Source organism: Camelus dromedarius, chromosome 35, assembly GCF_036321535.1.
Source record: "Camelus dromedarius isolate mCamDro1 chromosome 35, mCamDro1.pat, whole genome shotgun sequence".
In the NCBI taxonomy this organism is placed as follows: domain Eukaryota; kingdom Metazoa; phylum Chordata; class Mammalia; order Artiodactyla; family Camelidae; genus Camelus; species Camelus dromedarius.
The window spans coordinates 12617128-12641872 of NC_087470.1; the positions used below are offsets into that span (position 1 = coordinate 12617128).

Genomic DNA, 24745 nt, shown 5'->3' on the forward strand with positions numbered 1-24745 from the left:
CTGTAAAGACTCAGGTATAATGGTGGAGGGAACAGTGGTTATTCTGGAATTTCTCTAGAGTTGGGGCCTTGGGGTAACAGTCTGGTTGGAAGAAGGGCTTAGGGGATTTACCCTGAAGCCACATTTTCAATTAACATTTCATGTTGTGTTTGTCTAAAACTTGAAGTTACGAGTCTTAAAACAGAATGACGATTTCTAAAAAGTACTTTACCGAAGATTGAGGAAAATGGCAGTTTTCCATATTTAAGAATATTATTTTAATTTTGTGTGACTGGGGTGGTGGAAAATAGAAGTGCAGGGGCTACTAAAGCATTCTCATCCCCTTTCCCAACATCAGGTCCTTCTGACAAAAGAGACAGAGGGATGTGAGGAGTAGGTTTGGAGGGTGGACCGTGCAGTGATTTTAAATTATGACAGTTACTTGTGCTTTTTTTTAAATTTCTTTTTAATGGAGGTATTGGGGCTTGAACCCAGGACCTTGTACATTTAAAGCACGTGCTCTACCACTGAGCTATACCCACCCATCCCCCTGATATTTGTGTTTTTAGTGGGCATAATGTGCTGGTAGCAGGTACTTTAGCATCAGACACAGTCACCTGCCCCTGACCATCACGTTAATACCTTTCCCCTGAGCTACAGAGCTACTTAGACTGTTTTCCCAAGTTCAATAAATTATCTATATTTTCTTTTTTCTTTAAAAAAAGGCATTAACTCATGTTTCTCTTTAGTATCGCCTATAAATAAAATGTGATTTTATTAACCATTTACCAAAGTGTTAAGGGTAATAAAAATTAAGTACATATTTCAGAAGCATCAGTCATCATTGAAGATCCACGTTCTGCGGTTCTCTCTCTCTGATGGTCACCTTAATTCTGGAGCTCTGGAAGCGGCGCCAGGCAGAACTTGATTACAACCGGGACACGGTTGAGCAGGAAGGACAAGCCCGGGAGAATAGGAGGCGCGGTGTCCCCACTTGGAGACAGATGAGATTACCCAGGAAAAGTGGGCGCTGTTTAGATGCACTTTAGTCTGTTTACTTCTGGGCTTGTCAGCCTTGGCTGCATGTTGGAATCACCAGGGGGCCTTAAAAAATGTTGCTACCTGGATTCCATCACTGCAAGCTCTGATGGTACTTAGTGGCCTGGGGTGCATTCTGGCATAGGGAAGTTTTTAAAGCTCCTCTGGTTATTCTAATGTGCAGCCAAGCTGAAGGAGCACTGCCCGGAATGGTGGACACAGAAGAGAAGTGTGGTCCTTCCTTCATACTAACAGTAAAAAGGGGGAAAAGAAAAAGACTGCTATAAGTGTATAAGAAAACGGGCATTGATTTGTATCCTTTCATAACGCCAATAAATAAATGCAAAATATAAATTAGCCGCAATTACATAGATGTAGAAGGTAAGACACATTGGTTTTTATAGTTGACTCCCATTTTTTCACATGTGCCGTAATTATTGCCGCCTCCTTTCCATCGTAGACTAAGTGCCCCTTTGTCTTGAACTAAGTCCAGGTCACTGCTCTCCCTTCCGTTTGGGATGTGCACAAAGCAACGTGTCTCTCACCCTAAAGTCAGAGAAAGGGAAGAAGAAGCAGGGAAACCTTTGTTGAGGTGCCATCACTGTTTGAGCAGTGTTTGAGCTAGGCATTGTATATAATTGGAAATGAAAATTTATTGCTGCCACTCATGCTGCAAAATTAAAAAAATAAAACTATATATCTTTGTATCAACATTCCAGAGCTATGTAAAGATGATTTTTTGAGACATCTGTATTATTGCTTCTTTCCATCAGCTGAGATAATTTAGAGCTGATGGTACTTGCAGTCAGCAGCAGCAGGAAAGTAGGTTGTGAGCATGAATAACACTTGGAAAGAAAATGCTTTTACTAGGAACATCTGAAAATGTCTCCAACTAAAGATTTAATAAATTGAATCACAGATCTACAGAATGTTGGCACTGAAAATGTCTGGAGGGAGCAGGTCAAACTCCTCTTTTTATAAATGGAAAAAAATGAGGTTCAGCTAAAAATAGAAAGGGACATTTGTCTTTTACAATGTAATAAGCTTCTAATAATCCCCATTGTGAATAGTTCCCATTGTTTACAACTGAAGATGGTGTCAAAGAATATGTTGGTGAAAGACTGTACATCCAGAGATGAAAGCTGAAACTTACACAAAATTAGATGTGCGTAATGTTTTTGAGTCCTGAAAAACAAAAACGTATCATATTGGCAGCATACAAAAAAATACTGAAGAAAAGATTTTTGGACATTTAAACTGCCAATTGTAAATTTAAAATTGCCAACTAATAAGTTTAAATTTTCACTGGAACATGCTTGTTGAAAAATTGAAGATGAAGACTCATTTCACTTTATCGTTCTTCGTTATTTAAAAAATTGTTTAATTTTTTTTTAGTTATTTATTTGAATTGTTTACTTTAATTGCGAATGCATGCTCCATTGTTTAGAGAGGCCAGCGTTGTGGTAGTGAGACCTTGGGAATGAAGTGGCCTAAATACATATTTGAACACAACACCTTGCTTCCTGAGTGATCTTGGACAACTTAACTTCTCTGTGCCATAGTTTCCTATAAAATAAGGATAAGATATTTGCTTCCTCATGACTGCAGTAAGGACAGGTCTAATTAATGTACAAAATATACTTGGAAAACTTCCTGGCACAGAGGAAGGGCCATGTACTTAGGGACAGCTATTATTATACTGTATCTGCTTTTATAATCCAGGTAAATCTTGAGTCTTACTGATTTCATCTCTAAAAAAGAAATCTAAATATAAACTCTAAGATGGAAACTCTAAAACTTCATAGTTGTAGCTAATTAACACATAAAGCTCAATCAAGAAACACACAGTGGAGACCAGTTATCTGCAGACACCTGTGAAACTTCCTATCTTGCATGGAGTCTAAGCTGTCACTACTGTCACTTCTGAAATCAAAGGCAAGCTAAGGAATAGAGCTTTAAAGCTTGGCCTCATCAGGTACACAGACCCCTAAATTCAGACCATGGCAGGGAAACAGTTTACTGCTGACATGTGCATTTTGAAAATATAGTATTAAAATGAACAGTGTATGTATTTTGTTGTGTGTTTTACATCGATAACAGAAAAGAAAAAAAAAGAAAAAAAATACCATGAAGTTACAAATAAGGAGGCTACGTCTGAAAATTATTATTATTTTTTTAAATTATATTTACGATTTAGTGACCAGTTAGGAGAAAAATCATTTCATTGGTGTAATCCCTTGATTGACTAAACTTGTTTTTTTAATTAGGAAGAAGAGCGTGTTCCATTTACCACCTGGGGAAAGTGTATACATATAACTCATTGTGCAAGTGCTTTTTTCTGGGTAAGAACCTGCCACAGACTTTTTAAAATCTAATGTGAAGTGCTGAGGAAACTGAAAGTCAAGCTAGGAACTATGTAGTCTCATACAGAATACTTTTTCCAGAGAACATCTGAGCCAACGCAGGGCTCCAATCTGGAGGTTCCACAATCTCTTCTGCTCACAGTGCTTCCCCCAATACTTTTCGCCTCATTTGTTAAAGTCAGATCATTGGTTTAGGATTCTCCAGGGTCTGATTAAGAGACCAGATGGAGGCATTAAAAATTCTAAAATTTTCCAAGAATAACAACCAAGGTAAAATGTCTAAGAATAGCCTAACTAAACGATAGTAGGAACTATCAAAAAAAAAAAAAAAAACTACTGAAAGATATAAAAGATGCTTTAATCACATGATTCTAGATTAAAAGATCATATCTACAAAATATCAGAAGTTATAAAATTGATTTGGGGTTTATTGTTTATAAAATCATATTAGTAGTATAATAATTATTAAGATAATGAGAGTTTTACTAGCTCAAGAATAGCCAGATTAGAAAATAGGACAGGAAGTCCAGATATGGGCTCTGATATCAATAATAATTTAATATAAGAGATGGAAGACATTACAAATCAGGGAGATAAAGGATATTCAGTAAATGGAACAATTGTTAGCTAATTGGGGGGAAAAGAAAAGATTGAAATCATACAGTGAACCATATATTGTGTTACATTCCAGAAACATTTAAAAAAGTAACACAATTAGAAAAAATCTACAAATAATTATGGATGAATATACAACCTCTAGATGAACAGCGAGTTTCTGAGGAAAATATATAAAGAATTCCATGCATCAGAAGCATCCTAATTGTAAACAAAACAACAGAGGGTGTTATATGTTTACAAATCTGACAAGGGGCTAAGTCCTTCAATACATAGAGAGTTCAGATCAATTCAAAGGTAACATCAAAAAATCTCAGGAGCTTAGGAGGCAGAGAAGATGAACACACATTCACAAAGGAAAAAATAGATGTCACACTCCAATGGTAATTCATTCAGTGCACATCAGAATGAAATAGTTTTCCACCTCTCAAGTGACACAGCTCTGTTTATGAGGATGAAGTGCCAGTGATCACCAATCCCATGCCTAGGTTACTGGATACTTTTTGTGAAGTATGGTTGATTAACAATGCTGTGTTAATTTCTGGTGTACTCCTCAAGGCTTCTTAGAAAGCAGTCTGGCAGTTCATATCAAGAATCAAAAATATTCATATGCTTTAACCCAATAATTCAGTTTTGAAACACTTTTAATCAGGAAGTATTTCAAAATGGCAGGGAAAAGTCAGTATGGATGCAACTCACAGACATACATTTGTATGTATATATATATAAAATCTCAGCCAAAATATTCTTCCAAACTTTCACATAGTAGAATATTATGCAGCCATGAAAAAGTGTGTCCATGAAAATATTTTATGACATGTCAAAGTGTTATGCTTATGATAGGCTTGAGAAAAAAATTAATATATAAAATGATTTGTAATATACAAACAATGCACCGTTCTGATGGAATTATGTCTATAGGTAGAAGCATTTTTCTTATTTTATTTTTTATTCATTTTCAGAGTTGGAGTCTTTTGATTGTAGGTGACAAAATCAATCTCCAATGTGTTTAAACAACAACCAAAAAATGGGGATGCATGGGATTTATTGGTTCCTGTAAATGAAATCCTCAGGTCTGAGGTCTGGCTTCAGTCAAGGAGAGATACCGTAGCCTAGATGTTGTCAAGGGCTGCTTTTGTCCTGTCTTCATTCTGTGCCCAAGGATGTCTCAGCATTCTGCTTCTAGGCACTCAGCATCTCAGATCACACATCAATCCAAACAAAAAGAGGTCTCTTTTGGCTGCTTCCTCTCTTGATAGAGGAAGCTTATCATTCACATGGGCACCAGCACGTATCTTCTCACATAATAGTGGCTCTTCCTGGTTTATTTGCAAATTCTCAAATGTGCGAAGCCAATAGAATGAGGGGTATTATTTGTCTTAAACCAACTGAGATCTACCTCTGATGCTTCAGAAAGTTTGGGTCAATCGAGATTAAATCACAGGACTAAAATCAGAAGGGAGGTTATTTACCATAAAGCAAATTCTGGGTCCTCTTCTAAGACTGGTGACAGATCCAGGACAGCAGTTCTGTCCACTACTGACTACTTTCAAATTTTCTTTAATGAGCAAATATTAAAGTTATGATCAGAAAACATGATAAATAAGAAGAAACTTGAGGAAGGAGAATGGAAAGCTTTCCTGTTTCTTAAGAAATATTGAACGCAATAAGAGTTTGGAAGAAAAATACAAATGTGTCAAGTTTGTAAAAGTTCTGAAATGAATTAGAATTGATTTCACAGACCATGTAGGAGGCAGTGCTATACAGTTAGTGTGTCTTTGGGCTCTTTGAGTATTTCAGTTCTTTCACTTAATAGTTGCTTCATTTGGGGCAAATTGCATCATCTCCACGTGGCTCTACTTCCTAATCTGTAAAAGAGACATAATATTACGTTCCCCACAGGGTTATTGTGAGGATTTAGAAAAATAAATGTGTACTGAAGCAATAGTAAGCATTTAAAGAATCTTAACTATAATGTTTTCTTAATACATAATTAAAAAAATATTATGCAGACTTATTTAAAATGCATAATATTTAAATGGCCTATATGTGCTGTACAAGAAAGGAAGGCTTAATATACCTTCTAGAATACATTTTTCTCAGCCTTAACTAATTTTTACATTTAATCACACACACACCAAAAAGTTATTCCTTTCACAAGCATGAAGCCTTAACTGTGAAGAAAAGGATGATGAAAGAGAATAGAGGAGGAAATAAAATGCATTCTCTACAAACTGATGGCTTAGAAACTAAGAAAAACAACTTTTTAAGAACTTGGTCACCATATTCATAGCTAAAACTTAGGTAGAGTTTTTCACATGCCTGTGGTTAATGTTCTAATTGTTTTCACAATTAGTAAATCATTGACTCATCACAATAGTCCTATAAATTGCTATTATTATCCTCCCATTATATGGGTGAGGAGATGGAAGCCCCTAGAGGTTAAGAAATTTGCACAAGGCCCGACAGCTAGCATCGGAGCTGGGATCCAGATGCAGGAGTGTGGCTCCTGGAGGGGCTTGTAAACACTCCCTCTGCTCTCCCCTGCAGGTGCAAGCCAGCCTCCCGCTGTTACTGTAAATAACATGATGTGGTTCACTTAGTCTTGAAATTCACATTCTTTGTAGCTTTCTCTCTGGGGCAGCCATCAAGAGCGGCCAGGGACAATGAGTACATGCTTCTGGACTATGACCAAGAAGGTAGATGAAAGGAAAACAGTTTAAAAATGGGATCTTTAATGTGCATTCTTCAGTGGCCAGAAAAATACCTGCCTAGTGAGGAGCTGAAACCCTATCAGCCACGTGAAAATTATGCTTCAGACACCCCCGTTGCCCTTGGGTCCACACAGTCAGAAATACAATGGATCAGGGACATGAATCTTGTGCAAATGCAGGGATTATGAATACCTGCGATTTTAAGATCTCAAGGAGTACGAAAATCATGTGAAGCTTCCATCAGAAGAGACCTGCTGTCACTTCCACTTTTCCCTCATGGCACGTCCACAGCTTCACTGGTCCTATTCAGAATGAAGAGGACAGCTATCACCTGCTGACCCCTGAATCAGTGATAGGTTCTCCCTTGAAAGGAAGCGTATCCCTTTCATGGGTTACAACTAGATCATAACCTAAGTAATTCTATAGATGTAGAAGGGGTATTTTCATTGGTTCTACTATCACAGACTTGTCTCCAAAAGAACATGCCACCAGTTACTCCATTTTCAGCCATTTAAAGATATACTTAGAGGCTTCCTTCTTTAGTGCAGTTTTAGGTTTAAAGAAAACTTCACAGAAATTGGAGTTCCCATATATTCCCTATGCCCTGCACACAGCTGCACCTGCTGTCAGCATGTTACATTAGTGGATGCACCCATTCTTTTTGACATCCTTCTTTCCTCCTCCACTAAAGTTTAACATGCATGATATTCACGACTCTTGTGGCATTTATGTGCCATTAACATGACTTCTCAAGTTTATGTGAGTTTTACAGGCCATGCATGTTGTCTGTTTAAGCGTGGGTTGGGGTCAAGTTTTCTGTTTAAAAATACGATCATTAGTGAGTCTCATGCTGCTGGGTTTTTGGGTTGTCAGGTCCTGTTGACCGTTGCTTCAGTTATTGGGATCATTGTCTGCAGACTTTCAGTGTTCATTGTATTTTCTGCAAAACTTTCCAAGAACCTGAATGGAAGAGACCCAATCCAGAATTACCTGACTGCAGGTGGGCCACGCCCATCACTGCTTCTCTCATCAGCGTTATCATCATCGTGACACTGAACGCCATATAAGAGAAAGTGGCAATCATGATGACTGACTCTGGTAAGCTCCTCCTGCAGCTGAGGTCATTTCTACACCAGTTTTAGAACCAGGTCCAAACAAAGACTGTATCTTGTAGGCACTTCAATTCCAGTACATTACAGTCTTTAGAAAACTTCAAGTGTAAACGTATTTTCTCTCGCCTATGTGAGAAGTGAATTAGCTGCAGCTTTGCATTACTAAAAGGGAAAAAGGAAGCATTAGAATGTCCAAGCTCTGTGTAAACAGTTCAGTGCTTAATAATAACTTCAATTACATTAGATCATGAACCTTATTGTTGAAAGTAAATAGTCTCTGTATTGCAAATAAATGGAAGAGGGTCGTGGTTCCAGTGGCAGATTTGCTTGTGCGCTACGGAGAGGACAAGTAATCACAGTTTTATGTGTCCTCCCCCCATGCTGTTCCTGTTAGTGTAGCTCCATTCTCATCAGCTGTGGCTTTTTTAATAAATGTTTCTTCTCTCTGGCTTGTTTACCAGCCAGCGGCTTAGCGGCCCAAGTTAAGTGCTTCCGACCCGCTGCATGTGGCTGGGTGGTTCTCCCAGTGGTCTGCTCAGTGGTCATCTTCTGAAAACACTAAGACCAATTCAAATTCTGAACTAGGAGGATGACCAGTTTTATGTTCCCCAAATGCTTGTAGCAAGATGCCCCGTGTTTTGTTTGTTTTCTTCAATAGTCCTAACTTACTGCCGTTCAGGGAGACAAGAGAATATCATTTAGCAGGATGTTTAAAAGTAGCTTTCTGTCAGCTTACACCTGACAGAGGACAGTTCTTGCCCATTGTATAGTGTTGTGATTATAAATTTTAAGGAACGGCTGACTCTTTTTTTTTTTTTTTTTTTTGCCTTGTGGGATATTGCGTTCATAGTGGGAGAAACTCTTACAACAGTGTGTAGACTTGGAATTAACATAGTAGCTATGTTAAGGAATTCAAAACAGCTTAAATGAAAACAGTGTGAATTGTGTATATATATACATATTTACTGTGTTAACTCATGTGTCCGTGGCTTTGATGAGCGTCTCAAAGCCGTTCACAGTTTTACAGAATTAACTTTTCTTTATTCTAGCTGCAGAGCTCCCAAGGACCAGACTGACTATGAGAACAATCTAGCCATGAAGTTGTTCTTGTTCCAGTTTGTCAACTACTACTCCTCGTGTTTCTACATCACATTCTTTAAGGGCAGATTTGTGACTTATCCTGGAGATCTGGTGTATTGGCTGTGAAAATACAGAAATGAAGACGTGTGAATACAGCTTTGTGTTCTGACAGTCTAACCTGTTTCAGGTTTTCTCTTAGTTGCCCAATGAAGAGTGTCTTTACTCTCTGTTCCTTAGACATTTTTAGGCATATAATAATGACTTTATTTCATTTTAGAGCTACCTAAAATTTAAATGAGATTTTCTTTCTAATATTCCAGTGTGACCCAGGTGGCTGTCTCCTTGAACTCATGACACAGCTGACAATAATCATGGGAGGACAGTCCATCTGGAATAACATACAAGAGGTTTTACTTCCGTGAGTACTAAGTCATGTGATCTTGGGGTGAGAACGGCCCACCCATCCACGTCAATTTCCTGGTTGCCCATCTCTAAAACAGGGGAGACTCTCTGCTTATTAAAGCTCTCCAGATAAGATGATCCAGCCAACAGTGTAAACGTACCTGCTGTTTAATAATTATGCTTAGATACCTTCCTTTTTATGTTTAACTTAATCCCCAGGTGCTATAGTTTCTGCTTATGAGCCCATCATTAGGGATTGACTGATCAGAGCCCTTTGAGAGATGGCCCTTTTTAGGGCCGTGAACTAAGTTTTCCCACAACTTCCCACAACTTTCTCCTCCTTTTACACACACATTTAAAAATCCATAACAGGAATTTGTTGAGTGCCTAGTATGTGCTAGTCACTGTATTAAATGTTGTACATATAAGTGTGTGTGCATGTGTGTGTGTGTGTGTGTGTACAATTTAATCACCCAAACAATCCTTACTCTTATCTTCCTTTTGCAAATGAAGATCCTGTGGCTTAAAGAGGGTAAATGATTTGCCCAAGCTCTCATTGCCAATAAGAGACCACTGTGGGACTCACATGTAAGACCCTATCTCTCTGAATCCATGTTCTTCTAAGAAAAGACACTCTTTTGCGGTCCTAAGGCACAGAGTTACATAATGTTTTAAGAGACACTTGTCTAAAAGAATAACTACAGAGGTTTTGACTTACTGCTCTCTTCCTAAAAATGAGAAAAGCAGATGTTAGCAAAGGTCACACTGTCCTTTTGATTTTCAAATAAGCCCAATCCCATATCAAAGTGGACAGTCCAGTGTTATCTGTAATTTCGGAACATTTCAAGGGGCTTACAGTATTCGCTTTATGTTGCTGTTGTAACAAGTATCCCCAAACCTCATGGTTGTAGGAAGAAAAAAGAAAAAGTATCCACTAAACAACACAAATTTAACCTTGTAGCGTTCTTGAACACAGAAGCCTGCTGAAGTCAAATTATTGGCAGGGCTGTTTCTGAAGTCCTCAGAGGAACCTGTATCTTTGAATTTTCTGGCTCCCAGAGGCACCTGCGTTTCTTGGCCTGTGACTTTTTTTCTCTCTCTCAAGGTCAGCATGGTTTTGTGTTTCTGACTCTGATCCTGTGGTCACATCTCCTCTCCTCTCTCCCTTCTTCTGTCTCCCTCTTCCTCCTTTAACGACCCTGGTGATTACACTGGGCCCACCTCTATAATCCAGCTCGTCTCACTTAGAGTCGGCTGGTTAGCAACCTTAACCGCATCTGCAAACATAGGCCCCCTTTGCCAGGGAACCTGACCTCTCATATGTTCCGGGGATTAGGACATAGACATCTTGGGAGGAGAATCATTTTACTGCCTACCACACTAACCTTTTTAAGATAATTTCTGGGTTTGAGTTTCTGTTCTCATGAAACTGTTGATCTCTCTTCTGTCTTGCCTTCCATACCAGCATTCTGTTCCTGGCCAACCTAACTGCAGAGCTCACCCCTCTCTGCGGTGTCCCCCAAAGCCACTTACACAAGCAAGCCTTACTGTTGTTTGGAAAAGGGAGGAGAAACTCAAACAACTTGAATTTTGAAATTAAAAAACCTCCGTAATTTTAAAATCTTCCATGCCACTATAAAAATTTATATTTTTAACTTCATTTTTAAATTTTTAAACTATTTTAAACTTTGTTACTTTTTAAAATTTACTTTTTTTCTTATCATCCTACATTGTAGGCTCCAGAAACCTGCTATTCTGCCCACTGCATCCAAGTTCCCTTTCATTGTTTCTGCTCCCTTCCCTAACCTTCCTTCTCCCTCCCTTATTACCAAGTTTCTGTCCATTCTTTTTATAGGGCAATTAAATTATTTTTTCTTTCTTTCTTTCTGTTTTTGCCGAGTGAACACCTTTGGGTGTCAGTGTGCCCTTCCACATTTCTTCACAAGGGCTTCATCTTTCAGCTTCAGAATGGATTACTGGGGTCTGTCTATAAACAAAGGCATATCCCTTGTCCCCCAGCTCACCACGCCCCTCAAAAAAACCAAGATTCTGAACTTTGCTGTGAAATGAATCTTTTTTTCCCTACTGTGCAGTAGAGAAATCTTACCCTGACCTCACAGTCAGATTTTTTCCAGAGGAGTAAAAGTAGCTCATGTGCAAATAACACTATTTTTCTCTGTGAAAAGAAATAGATCAGATAGAGGAAATACTTAAATCAGAGTACTCAAAACCATTTCCTGAAGGAAATACGTTAATTATTTAACAGTAAATTTTGTTGAATCTGATTTTCAGTGAGCTATTTTTACCAACCAAGGAGAAGGATATATTTCCTAAATTGGTACTGAGCAATTCATGTGAAATGAACCTTGCTCACATGAACTAGTTTAAAGTAAAGGGTGCATTATAGTATCTGTGGTCTGTTTATGCCTTCGCTTAAGTAAGCACATTGTTGTAGGTTCCAGTGAGCTGAACTTTGCCTCCATGTATTTCTACTCTGGGCTGAAATATTTAGGGAATATATTTTGAATTATGTTTCCCTTGTTTGAAAACCAGGAATGCTAAGTGGTAGCCAAGTTCGAGGGTGGCTTGCGTTTTCCTCACTGCCTCTTCACTTTGTATAATGTGCCTGTTTCCTTCTTAATTTTTCATATAAATTCCTAACATACCAGAGATCTATCAATTACTCTTGCTGCACCAATACTATACCCATCCTCAAAAATACATACGAAGGGAAAAGAAAACTTATAAAGGTAGCGACTATTTTCATGCTATGTAAATATGTCTAAAGGAACATAATGAAATGAATTTCACCATAACTCACCTGCCTCCACACCCCAAGTTCCATGTGGATTTCTCGAGTAGGATTCTCGGAGCAAATGAAGAAGGACAGTGATGACGTGTTCCAGGCTCCCTCTGGGGTCTCCCCAGCACTTGGATCGACAGCTGGTATAAAGTAGGTCTCAGTCCGAGCCAGCTGAGTGGGTGAGTGACTTACAGGCATCAAATGCGTGACATCAGTGAATTAACAGCATTCTTTTTAGGACTCAGAGAATAAGCTGAGAGCCGTGTGGCCTTCCGTGCCTCACATACTATTTTGATATTGGGGTCATTTCTGGGAATGTTATTCTGTACTTGACAAAAGGCTAGTACAATTCCAGGGTTAAGCAACTTGCCCTAGGGAAATTTTATGATAAAATATTAAGAAAAATCGTTAAATGCCCAAAATGACATAGCATTGTCCTTTGGTGTTTAGATAATGTATGGCTGTAATTTTCTTACTTTATATGTTTTCTACGTTTTCCACCGTGTGTATGCACTACTATACAGTAAGAAAAAGCAAATGTTTAAAAGAGAAAATCTCTCTTCTCCAGATATGATTTGGTTAGAGGATGTGTCAGATACATTTAATAAGAGAATCTTAAATACATGTGTCCATAATTCACTCTTTAATTTCAGGAACAGGACTCAGGAATGAAATAGATTAAGAGAATCAAAGATACTTGTATTCAAGATAAGCAAGTGGGAGTGTCCTCAGCAGAGAAGGTGATAATCTATAATGCAGGGATTAAATGTGATAATGAAGGTACAAAGACAAAATGAAGTAGAAAATGCCACGTATCAAGTAGTGAGTAAAGGGCAAATTACTGTGATTATGCCAATATGTGTGGTCAATTCCCAAGCAAATGATAGTGGAACCCCTGCTAGAGGGAGAAAACTTCCAGCGTTGACTGGAGAGGGGGGTGTATCCAGTGTCTGTATTTTTTTAAATGTCTACAGGTGCTTCTCATGTGCAAATTGATATCCCTGCACAAGAACCATATCCCAACAGAAAACCCAAAAGACCGAGGACAATGATGGGTAGACGACCGCCCAAGTTTTCTGCCACAGAAGCGTGGTTCCACTCAGGAAGACTGGGCAAGCGGCTCAGAGCCTTAGCTAAGGACAAGCCAGTCGGGACTTCTAATACGACCCAATGCCATCGACGGGGGAGGGCAGGTCAGCACAAGAAGGGAGCGCCAGTTGCGTTAACATGGAAGTTTCATCCTGGATCCAAACTGTGTTGGATTTGGGTCCCGGAGGGTAAAAGCCCTGCTTCCCTGGGGCATGGACCGGATTCCACAGGAGGCTGAGACACGAAGTATGAGGCAGAGAAAAATTCCCCCAGGAGACTCCCGAGTCTGGGTACCAGGGAGGGTGATGGACGAGCGCGGTCCCAGCGCCACCCGCACCACAGGGCTCCGAGGGGCTGTGGAGCTGCGCGCTCCCGGCTGGACCTCAGACCTGACTGCAGCGCTCCGGGCTGCGGCCTTGGGAGCGGCTTCAGCAGCAGGCTGTCCCCGTCAATCTCGTAGGTGCTGCAGTGACCCCCACCCCTGTGGCCACGGCGTTCCCAAGCCAAGGGTCTTAGTGACTTCAACCCTATTTCCAGGTGACCACAGCTGGTTAGCCTGTGCTGTTCAAAAGGAAGATCCCACATGGGGTTTTGATGTGTTAGGGGGGTTTCTGATACCTGGCCTGCTTTGAATCGTTTCATCCTGACAGCAGCCTGGGCAGTGGAAGTTTCATCTCCCAATTTTATTTCAACGTCTTTTGTTGAAAGTATAGTTGGTTTACAATATTGTGTTAATTCTTGGTGTACAGCATAGTGATTCAGTTATACATACATATATATATATATTCCTTGTCATATTCTTTTTCACTATAGGCTATTAAAAGTTACTGAATGTAGTTCCCTGTGCTATACAGTAGGATCTTGTTGTTTGATGCAAAAATTACTAAACAAAGTATTTGCAGACTAAACCTAGCCATGTGTATGACAGAGTTGTGTTTATCTCAGGATTTAAATGTGGTTTTGATCTCCAGGATCTCTTTATCAACTTATCATAAGTAAAGAACCTGTGGACCACTTTTCAGACAAATGTTTTAAAATCATAAGATTTAGAGAATAAAGAAAGAAGATAATTATACTGAAAAGCCGATATCAACATATAGAAATGGGCATTTGTGATACAGTAATATCTGAATTATTGGAAGAACGTGTTGAATAAGAGGATCCAGTGGTGTGACTACTAACCGCAACATTCTGCCACAGCAGTGAGTGTAAATCATCTTCTGAGATCCTGAACAATTGCATTTTGAATGTAAATAAACTTAAATAACAAATAAGCCATGAAGTGTGGATTGAGATTCAGGGGTATCTCGAGTCCATATCTCCACCCCTTCCCGGAGCTCCCTGCTCTTCCCCTAAAGTTATTGAAAAAATGGGGAAAGTTTGTGAAGCGAAGGGCATGTTCCATTGCAAAGAAATCTCATAGCAACCCTGGGAGCATGGCCAGGGAAAGGTTAACGCTGAGACCAGAGGCAGTGGGAAACCTAGCAGGGACAGCTCTTTACAAGTCACATCATATACTCTGTGTGTGTCCATGTGTGTGTGCATACAGACGTGTGGGCATGTAGGATGTATACACCTGCCTTTCATGTGAAGCCGCCTCACTGTCCAAATTTGAAATTCATCCAAACGTGCAGTGCAGTCAGCCAAAACTCAGCTAGACGTTAAGTTGTCTGTTGTTGCTCTGTCTCTTCTGCTGAACTCCACGACTAAACCAAGTGCCAGCTGTTGCTTTCAGGGACAACAGCTCTGTAGGCTACAGGTCCATGCCTTGTTTCACTGCCAACTCCAATTTCATTTCAGGACAAATTGCCATTTGAAAAAGGGGGAAGAATTCAGTTGGCCCACAAGCCACTGAGTGAGGGAAAAACATAACCTTAGAGACAGCTCTGTGGGACAGCATCCAGGAGTGGGCAGAGCACTGGGCTGCGAGTCGAGGCTGTGTTTCTTTCAAGCTCTGCACTGATTTTGAGGCGGCATGTCACTTCTTTGGCGCTTGATTTGTTCAGCTTAAATTAGGGTCTTGGACCTGTTCGATCCAACGTTAGAGTATCACTTTTTTGCTCGGTGACCCTCCATGGCTCCGCAATTCCTTCAGAGGGAAAAATGCCCACATCCTCACGGCAGCCTCTAAGGCTCCACCCCCAAAACCACCACTTATTTCCTATTCACTCTGGCCCACACCAGCCTCCATGCTGCCTGTCCAGCGTGAGGGACCTCCAGGCCTGTGATCACCGTTCCCTCTGCCCCTCCTCTGCCCGCCTCTTTGCCTCCATCTTTGCCTTGTTGAAAGGTCACTGCCCCATCCACACTCCTCCCTCCCACACATTACTCGCCCTCCTTTATTTTCCTCTGCAGCACTTATCACCAGCTCACAGACCCTGTATTTCTTTCTTTTACTTATATTCTCTGACAATTTACAGACTGGAAAGGCCATGGTGGATAATAGCAGAGAAATAGGGGGAAAAAACAAATGAGGGAAGGTATCTTCTAAAAGCTAAAATGCCCACCTGAAAAGGAGGTTTGGAGATAAAGTAGTAGTAGTCATTACAATTTTGGTAAACCCAAGGTACATAGTCAGGACCAGTTTTCACAATATTTGGGGGTAGGGAGGCAGCAATAAAAGGAAATTTATCCTGAAAACAAGAAATTAAATTCTTGGGAAGATGATGTTTTCACCTTGAAATGTCAGTAATACTTTAATGACCTTGGTCTGATAATATCCTGCCTTATAATTTGATCTGTTTGGCAGCTGGGTCATGAAACTAATGGTGCCACAGTTTTGGGAGCAGAACAGAGCACCCCACGATGGGAACAGGACAACCATCTGTATCCCATGGGCAAACTGGGCTTATTTTATGAATACCTTGAAATGAGCAAGTCATCAGTGGAGATTTCTGTGCTGTCGGTTATACTAGAGTATGTTTTGGGTCTCAGAAGCATCGGTTACTGAGCCCAACAATGACCTAGCATACCGAAACGGAGCCCGCTTTCCTCCATTAGATGCCATTATGCAATCAGGCTTTCAAATAGGGTGCCTGTGTGTATCTTTGTCAATATTTATGTTGTACAAAGCTGAAGATTTACTGCCAAGGAATGAAATGGAATACTCATTCAGGTACGTCTCCACCATTGATTCTCAGATCCTTCTGGTCATGTCATGTAAGGATGAAATCAGAACCGTTACTAGATGTGACTCAGCTAGGGCCGTAGCCCGTGTGGCACAGCTGTTGGCTGATATCCTTCTAAACAGAGTCATGTGAGCCAGCCAGCCTGTGCAGAAAGCCCATCCTGCCTCATGGCAGCAAGGGTCACAGGGTCACCCCTTCCACATCTCACACCTGCCTTTGACGTTGTTCCTATTTCTTCCAGCCGATGGTTTCTGCCTGGTTCCTTGAGTGACCTCATGGCACATCACTGGCTTGAATTCAGGATGAATTTGCTGATATGGCGTATCGGTTGAGAAAAGATCCCCTCCTTCTCCAATGTCTTTGTCCATTTCTGTACATTTGCTTGGGCTCTGTTTCTCTTTGGTTGAACTTGGATTTGAGCTCTCGGTTGCCTTTAAATGGTTGCATCTCAAAATAGATTTCCATAGGAAACATCATCTTTTCTATTATGCACGGCGCACTTTTATCTACTAGAAGGCTGATGATGTGCACGTTTTGTTTCTAAGCCCTTTCAGCTCACCACTGCCTTGAATTAGTTTTTTGTTTTTTTTAAGCTTAGGAGACAGGAAAGGAGTTTGGTCAATAGGCTTTGCATTTATGCATGCGGGTTCATGCCTGCAAAGGCACCCCTTTGTGCTTCCTGTTTATAAGGCTACAGATAGAGGGAGGTATTTTTTTTTCCTAAATTAAATTCTATATATAAAATAATTGCTTTTAAAAATATACATTATACATGGAAACGCGTCTGGTTCCTTCGGTGAGTGAAAGGTCATCTTGTGGCATCTTCAGTCAGCTATGCTTTGTGGCCTGGTGTCTGATTTGAGTTTCATCTTTGCTTTTGTTGTGTTTCGTGACCAGGTTCCTTTAAGGGTGCAGCTGCAGTCCCTGGTGTAGGAGTTACGTTCGTTTATTCTGCTTATTTTCAAAAGGACTATAAGCCAATGACCTGTTATTCCAAAATGAGTCATAATTGTAAATATGTCTTATTGGGGCTATTATCAGCATTAATAATAACAACAACATTCTGGGGGCAGCATATCATTTGGTATTTTAACACACACGAAAAAGGCCTTGGAAAAAAGTTATTGTTCTAGTTAAGTCAAATAAAGGTTATTGAAAGGAAAAGTTGTACGCTTTTGGGAGAAATTGATAGGACATTTAGAACTTTATAGTCTCATTAAAATACCAATTAAATACTTCAGCCTCCCCCTACCCTTCAAAACAGGATGGAATAACAGCTATTCCAGAGAGATTTTTCAGATTTATTCGTTTTCCTATTCTCTAAATAATCCCTAACGAATTAGAAAATTCAATCCACTTCTGAGAGTAGGCAGTCTGTTATTCTGTATTCAACGCTGGAGTTAAACTTATTTTGTGTTCTTTTTGTTCATGGGAGATAGAATTTCCAAGTGCTTTATGAATTATTTTTGTTCCTCTAAAATAAAATGCCTTTAGTGGTGATCTCCTGACCTCAGTTTCCTCCTCCCAGTTTTCCCCATGATCATTAAAGACACCCCACCTGAATTTTTAGTTATGCCTCTAAGCTGCTGAAGGGGAACAGCTTCTGACAGATGACCCTGGAGTCCTCCACCCGTGCTTCGTTAGGCCTCGCACCCAGCCACAAACCCTAGTCTCCTTCGCCTGAAGTACCTTTCTCTGCTTTTCTGCCTGGAAGGACTCTTGCCACGCCTTGGCAGGAACCCCGCCACATTTTAGAGATTTTCTGTTCTCTCCAGGCATGAATTGCACTTGATTCTTGTCTTCATGGTGTGTGATCGTGTCCATGTCCATCGTGATGCCCGGCTGGACTGATCCTGTCGGAGGCAGTAGTCAGGCTTTTCATCTTCCCGTCCATGTCTGGAGCACCACAGCCTGGACCCTGGTTCTCATACGTGTTTAAGTGACTTGAGCTTGGAGTTTCAACACACTCACATAAAACTGTTAGATGAGTTGGCGGTAATATTGCCCCCAAGGTCCCAACAAGGTTCTATATGGCATATGTTTTTTCTGAGTGAAATTTCTCTTTTATTTGTTTTAGTGAATTCCCCACTGTCCTTTGAGATTATTAGAGTAACCCTGAGTTGTTAACCACAATAGCTCTCCCCCCACCAGCGAATGATCCTGCTGTCTGAGAACTCAGACACGGGACATAAGAGAAATAACATATCAGTCTTAAAATCTGGAAGCCATGATACCGTTTTGTACTTAGAGCACCCACAGCACAAACACCAGTCTCTCAAGAACTTGGCGCTGCCTTCCCAGAGGGTGGGTGCCCTAAGTGAAATGCAGTGAGTGATGAAGTGAGAGCTCTTCATCTCTGGTGCTGCCTTTTCCACCCTTGCTGTGTTAACTTGATCTTCCCTTCATATATTATGTTCTCCATTTAAATTACTGCAGTTAATATCAGTTGTTCTTCAACATCTCCTTGCACCCGCCCCCTCCATTCCCTCTCTCTCCAGTGCTCTCCCAACCACGCCTCTCCTGCGCTCTCCAGGACCAGGCCTGTCTCCCCCACGCCCTCACCTCTGTTCTGTCTGCCCACCACCTGCACGACATTTCCTTATCTCCGCAGGATGAACTTTCCAAAATGGCAGCTGAGTAACTGGGGGGGATTGTAGACCTCTCATCTCTTTATTGATTCATTCGTTTATCCATCCAACAAACACTGAGCACCTGCTATGCCAAACACTGTATCGACTGCTGGGGAGACCAAGACAGGTAAGACTTGGTGTCTGCACTCCGCAGGCCAGGCGAGGCTTGGCGAGTCGTTGATGGATTGCTCAGCAGGTGAACACACATTGGACTTCCTAGAGCTGGAAATATTTGAACTGAATCTTGAAAGGAGAAAGGAAGTTAGCTGTCTAATGTGTGGTAGGGAGAGTGGACATTTCATGCAGAGAGGTAGAGACATATAAGAGCACACGGCATGAAGCGGCTTGGCCAGACTGAAGAACGACAAGTAGGGCTGGAACAATGGATCCGTAGGTGGGAATATCAGGTGCACAAGGCCTCTGTCACGATGGGCCTTGTGTGCTTAGTCTTGAAAGTATCCTTAAAGAAACAGGGATATATTGGAATATTTGTAAGCAAGAGAATTGCATAATGTTTATGTTGAAGAAGATCTGGTTATTCTGGCAATAGAATGGAACATACTATTTTTGGGGGGAGGCCCATATTTTGGGGGGAAAGGATATTTCGGGGACCACCGCAGGTAGCCCAGACAACAAGTGACACACGCCTGCAGAGAGGCCCTGGGCAGAGGGAGAGAGACACGGGCGACAGAAGTGGCGACTGCTGCAGAGGGGACTGCAGGGCCGGGGTGGCGGGCCACAGAGCTGCTGAGGTGACTTTCCAGTGACCCATCCGGAGAGCGGATCTGCAGGGGGAGTGTAAGGGGAGGAGCTGGTTTGGACCAGATGGTTCTGTGTGTGGCATTTTGAGTGCGAAGTGTCTATGGGACATCTGAGGGGTGATGCCCGTTGTTTAGCTGGATTCACCAGTGAGGAGCTCAGAGGAGCTGTGGGTGAGGCCGTGGGGGCGATTCAGTCCTGCCAGGTGGAGGATTGAGGACGAGGCCCTGGGGAAAAGGGCCATGTACATGGCACATGGAAGAAGAGAAATCCAGCAAGAGAAAGAATAATATCAGAGCAGTTGGGAGAAACTAGTTGAGGCAACACAGAGAAGGCTGTAACCTGGCTTAAGAGGGATTTGAACACTGACTAAAAGCAGCATAGTGAGAAAGGTGAGTGTGTGGGGCAATAAACCAAGAGCTAAAGCCCACCTTTAATTGCCAAGCCTGGGGAAAAGGTGGAGGAGGGCTATACTTAGGTAGCCTTTAAAAAACAGATCTGTGTGTATCTGTGTGTGCATATGTGCACACAGATTTTCTGCCTGGGCTTTTTAAATTTATTTAAGGAAAACAAAATTTAAGGGGGGAAAACGTTCCACTGAGAGGAAAATATTTGTCCACAGAAAAAGCTACCTGGTAATCAAATAAACAGGAGCTGAAAATGACCACTGGTTTGAAACACGCAGCCACCGGCAGTGCAACTCCTGTCTCAGTGCTGCGGTGAGGGCCGTGGTGGATGCAGGGCTCTGAGCCATGGAGGAGTCTTCAGCGCAGGTACTTCTCCAAGAAACTGGACTTTAAATGGAAGAAGAAAGTGTAGAAAGTATCAGAGAGGAACACAGGGCTGTGAGAGAGGCTTGGGTGAGGGTTAGTTTTGTTTAACTGTGGGCGTTTCTGGCCTTGCTGAGTTGCTAGGCCTTTGCTGTTGTTAGTCTTTTTCCAAAAGCTTTTTAGAAAGTTCTTCTTGCTTGAATATCTGAACAGATTAAATCATGTTGGGTTATTTCTGGTGTTTTATTTTTTAATTAAAAAATTATCTGGAATTTATTTTAATGTCAAATGTGAGGACAGTGTGCCAGGACTTCCAATGATTTAGCTAATTACTCCAGTACTTGAATCCATTGATTTGAAGTGTCAGTTTTTTAATACTAATAAATCTCATAAATATCCACGTGTATTCTTGAAATTTATTCTATTTCACTCATACTCTCAGTGCACTATTTCTATACTGTTTCCATGACCATAGATTAATACCTCCTAGAGTTGGTCCTATTTTATCCATTTACAGAATGTCCCTAATACTACAAATTCAAACATCCCTCCTCATTATTTCATTTCTATATTTGTGTATATTTCTGGAAGAACTTTAGGATCACCTTTCAGATTTTTTTCTTAAATCCATTTGGGATTATTAATTAAATTTGCATTCAGATTCTAAATTTATTTTGGAGAAAAAATGTTCTATGTCCCCCAAACTTGAGTCTGCCCACTGAAGAGGATGGTGCATTCTACTGTTCATTCAATCATCTTTTTTTTTCTTTTTTTAAGTCACTTATCAGAATCATTTTAACATTTTCATTCATTTATTTCTGTGCCTTTGTTTTCATTATAAATGGTACATTTTCTGGGTTTGAACTGGGTTGATTGCTAATAAAGTCTTAATTTCTGGCTTCTCTTGAATAAGAAGGAGATCTGACAGTGTGAGGCCCTTTTTCCAATATGGTGACTGTGAGCAGTGCGTCTCATTAGGATGTCCACTTGCCAACTTTCCAGTGGCTGCAATCACTCCAAACACTTCTGCTACTTACCTGGCCCCCGTAGGCAGATAAGCTCATGTAGGGTTAGGTGGGTTATGGACACAGATACTGACATCACTGCTGCCACGCTGCTGACCCTGTGGCGTCACTAACTCTGGTTCTTGCTCTCTGACCTCCCTGAATATGACAGCTCCTTCCGGGCTGTGGACATGCTGCATCTTTCCAGCACTGTCTGCTTTTCTGCAACACACCCCTGCCTCTCATGTCAGAAGCAAATGTCAGCTCCTCCTACCCATCCACCCCATCCACGGTCTTGCCGTTCCTGGCCAGAGTGGTCCCTACCCCTTGACTGAGCAGTAACACTAAAGGGACTATAAATTTGCCTCTTATCCACTGTCTTAGTTACATACCTGTGCTAGTTTACATCAAAAGCATGCCAGTTAGGAGGGGAGGGTCTAAAAGTCTTTTAGATCTCTGGCCTTATCATTTCTAACCGCTCCCCCACCCCATGGAACAGCTTACCACAGACCTCTGCTGCCCCATCTGTAGCAATGCCCTGTAAATTACAGACAGAGAGAAAAGTACTTCTAAGCCACCACCATACTTTTGACTTCCTGTGACCACACAGACCATAGAAATATCAAGATAAAAATTCCTGAAGAAGGATATTTTGTTTCTGAAGACACTTTAATTGCATACCTTTCTGTGACTTGTAGTAACTTCATACACCCTCTGAATGTGCTGCACTCACTTTCCCAGACTCAAGGGAGCTTGCTCTCTTGCCTATTTTCAGTGTATTTCCTCCAAAATTCTCTATGCATAGCTTTCCCAAAGGTATATTTCTTACTTCTATTTAACTTGTTAGATACATCCACAATATTCTTTTTTTAATCCCAATTGCAAATCATCTTCCAAGATTGTATAATTTCAACGCTGAGAGTGAATAGTATGCTTCAAGATTCCCACGTTTATTACCAGCAAATAACTATGGTTGGTTAAAGATTTTTAAGTATGTTATTCCTACTAAGGGTATATATGTGAAAGAAACAGGTTGTAATTAGTCTTCTTCCCAGAGATTTTATATTTGCCTTTTGTTTGGATTCTCTCACTGTTGAACATTATTATTACCATGAATGACTTTTCTCTTTGGGACTTAGTTCACAATTTGCCCCTCTCTCTTTACAGGAGTAAAGGAATTGATGTTGTCCTTCCATCCATCCACCACTCCACGTTGTGTGTCCATTCCTTCAACAGGTATTCAGTTTGGGTTCACCAACTTATCTGTGGCCTCTTTCCAGTGACCCCTCTGTTGGCTCTGGAGAACAGTATATTGGAAATCAGAGTGGGTACGTGGAAACTTGACTACCAAGCACAGACGCATGGTGCCAGAAAAAGCCCAGGACATCACAGTGCGGCAGCCCACCATGCAAGGAACAGCAATTCTGGCTGTGGTGGACACATGTGTGTAAAAAGGCTTCATGCGGTGAACACCTAGAAAAGTCCAAAAATGCATTGGCGTTGCTTCCTAAGGAATCCAGTGTTGGGTATTGTTTAATATGAGAGGGAGATGCTAACACTATCATTGTTATGAACAACATATTTGTTGTAACTGTAATTATTATTTTAATATATTTTCTTTACAATTATTATTTGTGACTTACAAGACCATTACAGGGGAAGTTGTTAAGAAGCGTGGCCGTTATACTGATGCTGATGTGTTAATTTAGTAGAAGCATGGTAATAGCATTAATAAGAACTCACTCTTTTGATCCTCACATGACTCTAAAGGTTACCCAGCAGTGCTTGTATAATAGAGATAGAAATCTATCCGTTTAAGAGTTTGTAGAACCTACAATAAGAGCAGTCATTCCACCGTATTTGACCATAGAGTCCAGACTATCAGTTTAAAGTAGGAAATACCTGATGAGGCCATAGAAACCATTTGTGCCTCCCCAATCATTCATTACATTCCTGGTGCCCTGGGGCAGAGGTTCTTCCAGAAGGTGGCCCCATCTCTCCTCCCCACCCCACTCTTGGCATTTGCTACACACTGTTGGTCATTAGCTAAGCATCTTCATACCCTGCATGTGTCTGAGCTGTGAGGGAACAGAACTCAGCTGTTTACAAACTGTATTGACTATGACCAGTCTGAACAGCCTCTCTCCTTCCCTGCCCACACCCCCAAAGGGCAACAGGGGGCTCACAACCACAGCGATTCCCATGCCTGCCCATCGGGGCACCTTCTTCCCTAGAAATACCCTTACAGCCAGGGCTGTTTCCTCCCTTACTTCACTGCCAGTTTCACTCCCAGGTTACAGTCCCCAACAAAAGGCTATCCCAGTTTGAATTCCTTAATCAAATCACATTGACCCTGAGTATCTGTCATTTTCCTATGAGCACTCATAGAAACAGAACAGGGCCTGGCAGTGGCTGCGGGCCAGGTTCCTGGGTGAGGGGACTTGCTGGGCCCTTCAGGTTCTGTAGCCTGGCCCGAGCTCAGCTCCCAGCACGGCGTCTTCCCATCTGCATGATTTCGGGACAGGCTTCAACAGTTCAGAGCTTCATTTTATCACCTGCAAACAGAATAACTCCCTGCTGCCTATTTTAAGACTGTTATGTACCCCAAAGGGTGCTTATTGAATTCAGTGAGTCAGCGCATGGAAGTCACACAACCTGGTCCTCAGGGAATGTTAGATATCTTCATTATGCGTCGTCGATAAAATTGGCTGCACAGACTTGGCCAGGTATCAAAGCTGCAGGCACAAGAATTTGACAATGTGTCCCTGGATCATAGTCACAATTTTACACAGTAAAATAAGCTACCTGGGACCACCCAGCTGTCAGCCCACCCGACTCCCCACCCCAAGAACCCTCAGTTTATCTGATTTGCTTGCTACCCCTACTTTTTGGAGAAACTTGGCAAATCACACACAGTCAATGACTGCTAGGTTATGTCCATTCCCATCCACTCAAATTCCTCATTTTCAGTATCCACTGTGCTGCAAATCATAGACTAATGTTCAGAATATAACAGCAAGGCCTTTCCCGTTCCACAGTCAGAGAAGTACCAATCTGTCATGTTTAATATGCCATATGACACAAAGCAAGGCAGGAAAACAGGCTCCTGTGCTTTAAGAAAACTTTTAGCAATGACGTTTGAAACTAAAAGTGTTTTTGTTTGACCTTCAGCTAACCAGAAAATTCAATTGACTCCTATGACCCATTACTCAGGTGTCCTGGTGTGATTGTATTAGGCACTTTTCCTCATCTCCCCAGC

At 41.2% G+C, this 24745-nt stretch overlaps 2 long non-coding RNA genes and 1 other non-coding gene across 4 annotated transcripts; 2 read left to right on the forward strand and 1 right to left on the reverse strand.

Moving 5' to 3' along the window:
* Window positions 1-449: 449 nt before the first annotated feature.
* TRNAL-UAA (transfer RNA leucine (anticodon UAA)) lies at window positions 450-522 on the reverse strand. The gene has a single exon. It is a non-coding gene; the product is annotated as a tRNA-Leu (tRNA).
* A 6902-nt stretch (window positions 523-7424) lies between these two features.
* LOC135320030 (uncharacterized) lies at window positions 7425-14331 on the forward strand. Of its 2 annotated transcripts, none has more exons than XR_010379157.1 (3): window positions 7425-7807; window positions 8871-9319; window positions 13081-14331. It is a non-coding gene; the product is annotated as an uncharacterized LOC135320030 (long non-coding RNA). The 2 variants fall into 2 exon arrangements; XR_010379158.1 differs by lacking the exon at window positions 13081-14331 and having other exon boundaries at window positions 8871-9047; window positions 9222-9638.
* Window positions 14332-16220: 1889 nt separating this feature from the next.
* Window positions 16221-23117, forward strand: LOC135320031 (uncharacterized). Its single transcript, XR_010379159.1, has 4 exons — window positions 16221-16310; window positions 18935-19080; window positions 20335-20485; window positions 22654-23117. It is a non-coding gene; the product is annotated as an uncharacterized LOC135320031 (long non-coding RNA).
* The last annotated feature ends 1628 nt before the right edge of the window (window positions 23118-24745 follow it).